Source organism: Stegodyphus dumicola, chromosome 3 (genome assembly GCF_044657685.1).
Source record: "Stegodyphus dumicola isolate Sdum_Otavi_A_Nest chromosome 3, ASM4465768v1".
NCBI lineage: Eukaryota > Metazoa > Arthropoda > Arachnida > Araneae > Eresidae > Stegodyphus > Stegodyphus dumicola.
Window position 1 is genome coordinate 156,909,934 of NC_140770.1, and position 10,299 is coordinate 156,920,232.

At 32.9% G+C, this 10,299-nt stretch overlaps 1 protein-coding gene across 2 annotated transcripts in view; it reads right to left on the reverse strand.

The window, feature by feature from the left end:
* The window catches only part of PI31 (Proteasome inhibitor 31 kDa), a 43,684-nt gene extending 37,302 nt beyond the window's left edge, over positions 1 to 6,382 (reverse strand). Inside the window, exon 1 of one of the 2 annotated variants that reach the window (XM_085813543.1) lies at positions 6,244 to 6,382. The gene's annotated coding sequence lies outside the window, so the exon portion shown is untranslated. Of the gene's footprint in view, positions 1 to 5,220; positions 5,567 to 6,243 lie in introns of those variants that run through there. The other variant, XM_085813544.1, reaches the window with a different exon arrangement.
* Positions 6,383 to 10,299: the final 3,917 nt, after the last annotated feature.

Consider the following 10,299-nt stretch of genomic DNA (forward strand, 5'->3'; position numbering starts at 1 on the left):
CTAGTTCTTGGTTTCCCGGCTGGTAAGTGAGCGGTTTCCAGCCCCTTCCAAAGGATGCCTGCAGTCCGGTGAAAAAAAATGCCTTGATTCCGGTTTGCGAGATGATGCTTCCAGATTGAAGTTCTTCGGTTCCGGGGGCTATCCTGTTAGTGACTGCCGTGGGCGGAATTAAAAATACGTGAGCGGCAACGATTCCTTGTGCAAACAGAGTTAGGCCGGTTTTAAGTGTTTTCACATTTACATTTTTTAGGTGTTTTCTTGACCATTGACTATGGACTTATTGAATGGGTAGCTAGCTTTATTTTTAGGCTGCATAGTCACTATTTAGGACATTTTCATTTTTTTTTTTTTTTTTTTTGTTTTTGTTTGTTTTTGTTTGTATAGAATGCCAGTGTTTTGGAGTACAGGTAAAAATATTTGATGAATGATGATTATGTTCTGTTTTTCCTAATACTCTAATAGTGTTGACATTTATTTTTGTGTTTTTATTCTATATTATATTGTTAATAAATTGGTTAAGTTCAAAATCTTTTATTGTCTTCAATGTCTGCACAACATAACTCAGAGAGCTTTCATTGCTACTACTGCTAAATGTTTAATTTCTTTAAACTTTGCTTTAGCATCACATACGCGTAAGACTTTGATGACTGCGCATATGCGTATGCGCAAGCGCAGAATGCGTTTTCAAGTGAGCATTTTATGTATAACGGACGGTATAAGCTAAAATTATATAATTATCTCAGTTAATGTTGATGATTGCGTTGTTCCTTAATCTTCGAATTGGATCTGGCTTATTATTTTTTGCGGACTGTACGAGCAATTTTATAAAAGTAAACTTGAACTTTCGATTATGTCAAATAGAATTTCCGATGCCGGAGCTCCCAAAGGATCTACAAAACGAAAGTATGTTTCGATGTCCATCAAAGAAAAAGTGGAATTGCTGCAAAAAATGGATAAAGATATAAAGAAGGTGACAGAGAGGTTAGTGAAAACGAAAAAATTTCGATTGACAAGTTAGTCGGTATTCTCGGCACAGCAATTACGGGACTTGAACAACGGAACTTTGTAACTGAACAAGAAATTATGTATGTTTATAGAATTAAAGAGAAAGTATTATCACATAAAACGAAGCAACTTAACTTACATTGAAAGAAATGTTTAATAAAGTAAACAAATAAATATTAAGCTTTTTTTTTTTTTTTTTTGTAAATTTTGATACCCTTTAGATCATAATTGTTCTTTATTTCATAAATTATGGTTTCATATTTTTAATTTTAGAATTTCTGCATGCCATCTTATGAGATATAAACTGATGATCTATAATCCGGAAAAATTGATAATCCGGAATCGCCGAAGTACCGACGAGTACGGATTAACGACTTCTGACTGTATATAGGACTATGCTTTTACTTGCAAAGCTGTTTGACTTTGTTTTACTCATCTCATTTCACTATTTTGTTTACATAAAATAACGGCGTTTCACTACTGCAAAACTTTAAAGTTACTATTCTGCTGACGTTTAAAAATCACATTTTAGTGCTTTCATTTAGTGCGCCTAAAAATTTGCCAAATTTTGAATGCCCAAATAGTTTGGCGCCAACTTACCCCGCTTATGGAATTTTAGCCAAAAACTTAATCAGTTAAAAACATTTGTACTGAAATACAGTCAAAAGTCGTTAGTTCGGACACCCATAATCCGGAATGATCTATAATCCAGACCTCAAAGCTACAAACTTTCTGCGCATGTGTCGCGTTGACGCATGCACGTAAGACCTTTATGGCTGCGAATATGCGTGTGCGCGTGCACAAAACACATTTACGAATGCGCGTTTAATGTATAACGGATGGTTTAAGCTAAGCTAAAGTTATCTAATTCAGTTAATGTTTCAGATTGCGTTGTTCCTTAATCTTTGAATTGGATTCATCTATTATTTTTTGCATACTGTTAGAGCAATTTTATAAAAGTAAGCTTGAACTTTCGATTTTGTCAAATAGAATTTCTGATATATTTACTAATATGTAAAGGATCTACAAAGCGAAAGTATGTTTCAAAGTGAATTATTAAACAAAAAGTGGAATTGCTGCAAAAAATGGGGTTAATCTTTACATTATGGTATCTTGGCGTTTTTTTTTTTTTTTTTGGCGAAAATTTGGCGACCAACTCTCCTACAGCAACCCTCTATTTTTTTTTTTTTTTTTTTTTCCCGCCGCCATTTTGTCTTCACGAAGTAAAGACATGTTTCTTTTCTTTTTATCTACTGAACACGTCTTCCAACAATCTACTAGCCGAATTACACTTATACTAGAAATTTTATCTAACAAAACTGCTTAATCATGACAAATATTCACTGCAAAATTGGGAAAAAGTGCACAATACCATACTCCTTACGCGTTTTTCAAAATAACACATACACATAAACCATGTACACGCTGACTTATTTTTACTTAAAAAAAATCCCAGAATTACACAAAAATGGCATTGCGCACACTCTTCACTATACCCATGTACACTGCTTTTTTTCTCATAAATTAGAAAAATTTCACGAAAATACATGACAATTTTCTGAACCTTTAAACCCGGTAAAAAGAACATATATGAAATTACCTGATCGCGAAAAAGTTTATACCCTTTCCAAATATGAACATTTCCACATATAAAATAAATAAAATATCCAAAAACTTTTACCTCTAAATCATCTATTATATTATACACGTCACCAACGAATTCAAACCGCAAGCATTACAAATACTTAGTGTCAAATATTTAAATTATTTCCATGCACGTTTACTTCAACTTAAACGTATACCAAATTCCTACAAACATAAAATTCACACAATAACTATCATTTAATTAAAATATCACTAAACCATGTACATGTCGACTTATTTTTACTTAAAAAAACATCCCAGAATTGCACAAAAATGGCATTGCGCACACTCTTCACTATATCCATGTACACTGCTTTTTTCTCATAAATTAGAAAAATTTCACAAAAATGCATAACAATTTTCTGAATCTTTAAACCCGGTAAAAAGAACATATATGAAATTACCTGATCGCGAAAAAGTATATACCCTTTCCAAATATGAACATTTCCCCGTATAAAATAAATAAAATATCCAAAAACTTTTACCTCTACATTATCTATTATATTACAAACGTCACTAACTAATTCATACCGCAAACATTACAAATGGTTACATATACTTAGTGTCAAATATTTAAATTATTTCCATGCACGTTTACGCAAATTACTTTACCTCCACCTTACATTTAGAACAATGCATAAAAATAATATCCTCAAATAATTAAAAATACTAACTTACCTATTCTTCTTCAGAATCTTGATTACGTGTCCGATAAACTTTTCTTATTTCTGTTTCAGGATCTTTAAAATCATACTTATAGTTCACACCAAGGTACCAGGTAAAATAAATAACTTAATAAAACATCTTTACTTCTATCTCGCACAACCTTAAAGAAACACTTATTACTACCCCTTTCAATCCCACTAAATACCCATTTCGAATTCACTTTATTTAGGGCCATGGGATCCAAAAATTAACGAACACTGTTTCACACAACACAGAATAAAGCCAAATACAAAATTTCCAGATTTTTTCCCGATTTCCCCCCTTTTCCGATTAAAGAACCGTAATTCGTCCATTAATATCACATGACATATCCCATGATCTTTCATTTCCCTCACACAAAATAATGCGTAATCGGAACTGAGTACTGCTCACATTATTATAAACTTTATCGCCTCCAAAATGTCGCCAAACTACCAGTTACCATATTGTAAAGATCAACCTACTAATTTATATTTTTAAATAAATTTTGGTTGATCTTTACATTACGGTAACTTGGCGATTTTTTGGCGAAAATTTGGCGACCAACTTCCCTACAGCAACCCTCTATTTCTTTTTTCCCCGCCGCCATTTTGTCTTCACGAAGTAAAGACATGTTTCTTTTCTTCTTATCTACTGAACACTTCTTCCAACAATCTACTAGCCGAATTACACTTATGCTAGAAATTTTATCAAACAAAACTGCTTAATCATGACAAATATTCACTGCAAAATTCGGAAAAAGTGCACAATACCATACACCTTACGCGTTTTTCAAAATAACACACACATAAACCATGTACACGCCGACTTATTTTTACTTAAAAAAACATCCCAGAATTGCACAAAAATGGCATTGCGCACACTCTTCACTATATCCATGTACACTGCTTTTTTCTCATAAATTCGAAAAATTTCACGAAAATACATGACAATTTTCTCAATCTTTAAACCCGGTAAAAAGAACATATATGAAATTACCTGATCGCGAAAAAGTATTTACCCTTTACAAATATGAACATTTCCACATGTAAAATAAATAAAATATCCAAAAACTTTTACCTCTAAATCATCTATTACATTATACACGTCACCAACAAATTCATACATGAAGCATTACAAATATTTAGTATCAAATATTTAAATTATTTCCATGCACGTTTATTTCAACTTAAACGTAAACCAAATTCCTACAAGCATAAAATTCACAAAATAACTATCATTTCATTAAAATATCACTGAACCATGTACACGTCGACTTATTTTTACTTAAAAAAACATCCCAGAATTGCACAAAAATGGCATTGCGCACACTCTTCACTATATCCATGTACACTGCTTTTATCTCATAAATTAAAAAAATTTCACGAAAATACATGACAATTTTCTCAATCTTTAAACCCGGTAAAAAGAACATATATGAAATTACATGATCGCGAAAAAGTATTTACCCTTTACAAATATGAACATTTCCACATATAAAATAAATAAAATATCCAAAAACTTTTACCTCTAAATCATCTATTACATTATACACGTCACCAACGAATTCATACATGAAGCATTACAAATATTTATTATCAAATATTTAAATTATTTCCATGCACATTTATTTCAACTTAAACATACACCAAATTCCTACAAGTATAAAATTCACAAAATAACTATCATTTCATTAAAATATAATTAAATTCAAAAACACCACTTAAAATATACATGAGCACATACATTCAATTAATAAAAATTGCCTTACAATCCTAATTACTTTAAACTAAATCATTGCTAATAACAATTTTCCCAATAATACCAAATTCCTTTCCACCTTACATTTCCAACAATGCATAAAAATAATTAAAAATACTAACTTACCTAATCTCCTTCAGAATCTTCATTACGTGGCGGATACACTTTTCTTCATTCTCTTTCAGAATCTTTAAAATCATACTTATCTTTCAAAGCAAGATACCAGGTAAAATAAATAACATAATAAAACATGTTTATTTCTCTCTCACACAACCTTAAAAATCATTTCTTACTATCCTTTTCAATACCACTAAATACCCATCTTACGGCCATGGGATCCAAAAATTCACAAACACTATTTCACACAACACAGAATAAAGCCAAATACAAAATTTCCAGATTTTTTCCCGATTTCCCCCCTTTTCCGATTAAAGAACCGTAATTCGTCCATTAATATCACATGACATATCCCATGATCTCTCATTTCCCCCACACAAATTAATGCGTAATCGGAACTCAGTACTGCTCACATTATTACCAAAGTCCCAGGTAGTAACCTTTATCGCCTCCAAAATGTCGCCAAACTACCAGTTACCGTAATGTAAAGATCAACCTAAATTTTTATTTCCGTTATAAATCCTTATATATTGTCTTATGCTTAATATATTCTTTTCTGTGCTAACTTGAATTTAATAAACATTTATTTTCGTATATCACGTTTAACCGGTTAGTTTTACATCTACATGCTTATTATCTGTGAATTTTTACTACCATATGCTTAATATATTGTTTTGTCTGCTAATTTGAATTTACATGCACTAAAAATCACGTTTACAAAATATCATGTTTACGGATCGGCTCATCGTCAATGAACGGCGAGCTTGGCAAGTAAAAATGCAACGGCGCCAACGGGTTCTTTCCCGACGGGCCAACGGGTTCTCTGCGGATGAAAACCCAGAAATATTAAAAAAGTTAAAAATAAGAAAAAGAGAAAAAATTGTCTCCCGAAACATACAGAATAGAAACGTAAACTAACATTGGACCCATATTTTTGGTTTTCTTTACACACATACTGTTTTCAAAATCATTCAAATTACATTAAATTACAGTGCAAGCAAAATTCTGAGTTAATATGAAATATTTACTTACTGTAGTTTAATACCTCAAACAATTGAAATCTGTTGTTTCATTAGAATTTTTAAACACCGATAAAACTCGAAAACGCATGTTCATCTATCAGCTGCCGTTGCCAGATGCTCAAATTGGTTTTGGAACTGGGAACAAAAACCATTTAACGTTCAAAAACGCATAATAATAATAATAATAATAATAATAATAATAATAATAATAATTAATAATTATTAATAATAATAATTAATAATAATAATAATAAGATGATTCTAGGGGGAAAAGTGGAAAAAGAATTGGATAAAGGCTTAAATGAAGTATCCCATAATACATTTTAGAAAACTGCAAAATATTTAGAGTAACAGATATAAATGATAACATACTACAAATGCAAAGTAGAGCTTCATAGTTTCTCCAAAGATAAGTCTACTAAAAGGTACTATAGGCATTCCGACAGATAAAGTAGACGTTTCTCAGTTTAGTTTGTTGTAACTGCGATGAAAGACTCGCTGCAAACTATTCTAAACGCCCGAAAATATTAAATACGTATATGCAAAGAAAAAAATCCTACTACAATCCTATCCCCTACTAATGTCAACTCCACATAGTAATGAGTTACACTTATCCATGCAAAAAAAAATGCGGAAAACCACGAGTTTGCTACTCGGTCGGATGATAAACTTACTGCGGACAATAGTAAAGCTCTTCCTGATAAAACAGGTAGGAATAATATGTCTGAAAGTCCTAGCACGGAAGAAAAAAAAACCAAAGCTATTCTGATAGCATATCCACTACCTTTACCGATATCTTTAATGTTTTCAATTCGGTCAAAACAATCTTTACTGAATACTCACTACTCAACGTACTCACTACTCCTAATCTGCCATAACAGGCATTATTCTAAGTGAATTATCGCTATGGCTAGAATGCACACAGAAATTTTGCAAAAGAAGGGTGCAAAAGACCCTTTTATTAAGAACTGGGAAATAGCAGGACAAAAGGCGCTTCTTATGCTCACAAAAATAGCCAGCATTTAGGGCGTAGCTCAAAAGGTACAATTGCAAATATAAGCTTGGTTTAGCCAAAGGCTACATAAAAATAATTACACGTAAGTCGGCTCAAACCTATACTATTGGCAAAGCACTATTGGCAAGAATAAAGCAATGCCGAAGCCAGATTGCTATCATAAAGTTTCAACTAGTTACGTGGCCTTTAGCACTCGTTCTGACTAAGAAAACCCCATTTGACTATGCGCGAATAAAAATTTGCATTCTGGCAGGAAAACGGGATAAGGTTCGGAGAACAGCCTTGGTTGCGCCAACTTGGCTCCTTTAAGGATATGGGCGACATTTCATTATGCCAATGGAAATAAATATCATGTGGGAAATAGGTGCTAGGGGAAAAAGGAAAATTCATGGGGAAAAACGGGATTAAGATGTGTTTATATTTCTTTGGTATCTGATTGCTAATGTTGTTCTGTTATGTTGCGAAATTCGCATTAAAAGTCGAGTAACGTGCGTCTAGGGTTTTCATCCGCAGAGAACCCGTTGGCGCCGTTGCAATTTTTGCTCGCGAAGGGATGAGCCGAGCCGTAAACGTGATTTTTAGTGCATGTAAATTTAAATTAGCAGACAAAACAAAATATTAAGCATATGGTAGTAAAAATTCACAGATAATAAGCATGTAGATGTAAAACTAACCGGTTAAACGTGATATACGAAAATAAAGCTGTATTTTTCATAATATATTTCACAATAGAAATAACCTTCAACAGTAATCTAATTTTCTTCAGTAGCATTGTTAACAAAACTAGAACTTTATACATTTTATTATTTTTCAAGAGTAACTTGAAATGTATTCCTTACACCAGCAGTGGTTTGCTAATTTTGATGACCATGGTGATGCATCAAACTACTCTGTCATCTTAGATAATCAATAATATTTTTTATTTCAATTTAAATTTCAATTTCTATCTTGGCTCAATGGAAAAAAAACAAAAGGATGGCTCATGTCAAATTTGGCTAGGTGTAGGAAAAACAATAGAACATGATACTTTTCCGTTGAAAAACAAAAGGGTCTCCAGAGTCCATCTTGGTTCGATGAAAAAAGAAAACAAAAGGATGGCTCATGTCCAAATTTGGCTAGGTGTATGAAAACAAAATACAACATGGCACGCAAAGTGTTGCTGCGGCCCGTCTCGGTTAGCGAAGAGTGAAAACCCAAAAGGGTCCCAAAGGGTCCTTTGTTGGATGAGAAAACAAAAGGATGGCTCATGTCCAATTTATTTAGGTGTGGGAAAAATATAACGTGACCTATTTGGGTGAGATGTCTCCAGCTATCCAGTATGGACATTTTCCCCATCTGCAATAGGTGACATCTATAAACAATTCCATTGAAATCTCGAAATATAAAAAACAGCTAGCTCGTGAAATTGTAAGGTATTCACAAAGAATTTCACTTCTTGAGAAAGAAAAAAACATCCTAGGTCTAGAGGAGGTAGAGAGAGAGAAAAAGCATGCTGCACCTTGGACAGCCGGCACAGTTCTGAACAGAAAACGTGGAATGCTTTTATAGAAAAGATTTGAAAGTGAAAGTAAAAACCAAATCGTCTTGGGTGGAAAATTTTCTCTTGGCTGTCGGCTGGGAAAAAAATTTCAAACCTCAGAAAAAAATTCTGGCTGGGAAAAATTTCTGTGAGCCGAGAAAAAATTCTGAGTCAATAGAATAATAATAATAATAATAATAATAATAATAATAATAACCCTTCCTTTTTTCTTTATTAATTTAATGTCTTCACTTTTTGACTATCTACAAGGTCAAAAGAGTGAAGACATCAAATTAATAAAAAAAGAAAGGTTTTTTTTTTTTTTTTTTTTTTTTGTCCAACTCAGAACACCTCTCTCAACCTATCTTGTCCTGTTTCTCAAATAGAGAACATTCCTTTCTCTTGAAAATCTAATTTCTTTAGAAACCTAAGACAACAGGTTGAGACATCCTTCGAACCAAAAGGAGAGTAGAGTATTTTTTTATAATGTCTAATAAAAACAAAACACGGGTAGAGATCCAACACGGGTTCACCACTTTTCCTAAAGTCGAAAACCGGGTCTCCATTGTGCTGAGTGGGCGACCCATTGTTCACCCGTAGACAAACACGGATGCTGTAAACTTTCTCCCATAAATCGTTACAGCTATGAAATGAAACGTCAAAACACTAGAACGAAACGGGAAAGACTTTCATAGATCACAGAGAGTTTATTCTTAAAAACAGGGTGAAGTCTCGTCGATCGAGTCAGTTAAAAAAAAATGTCTAGGAGCTGTGAGAAAAAGGTTGACCTACCTTCACAGAAGATCTTTCTAGGAGGGAAAAGTATGTATCCAAGTAGAATACACAGCACAGACTGATGTCAAGTCGAAACTCGAGTGATTTCAATACACAAGTATGAATTCGTTGTAGTAACTCTTTAAATAGGTCTCATTTGACTCATCGAATCGACGGGAGAAAAATTCTCAGAGCTCAGGAAAAATTTCTATGTTTAAGAGAGAGACTTGTTGCCTTTTCAACAGCACACACTGTTCTGAACAGAAACGCGGAGAAACTTTTATAGAAAAGAGAAGAATTGAAAGTGAAAAAACGAAATCGGATCGGCTGGGAAAATTTCTGTCAGCCGAGAAAAAATTCTGAGTCAGAATAATAATAATAATAATAATAATAACCCTTTCTTTTTTATTTTTTAATTTGATGTCTCCACTTTTTGACTTTCTACAAGGTCAAAAGAGTGAAAACGTCAAATTAATATATATATATATTTTTCCCAACTTAGAATTTTTCCTGAGCTCTGAAAATTTTTTCCCAGCCGATCCCATTTCGTTTTTTGACTTTCACTTTCAACTCTTCTCTTTTCTATAAAAGTATGTAAGTCAGAACAGTGTGGTCTGTTGAAAAGGTAACATGTCTCCCTCTCTCTACCCAAATCTGGAACCCATGATGATCTGGAACCCAAGAATTCTTTAAGAATCTCAATCTCTTACAATTCCTGAACTTTAGACAAGTTGGATGTTTGTTTTTGTATTTCGAAG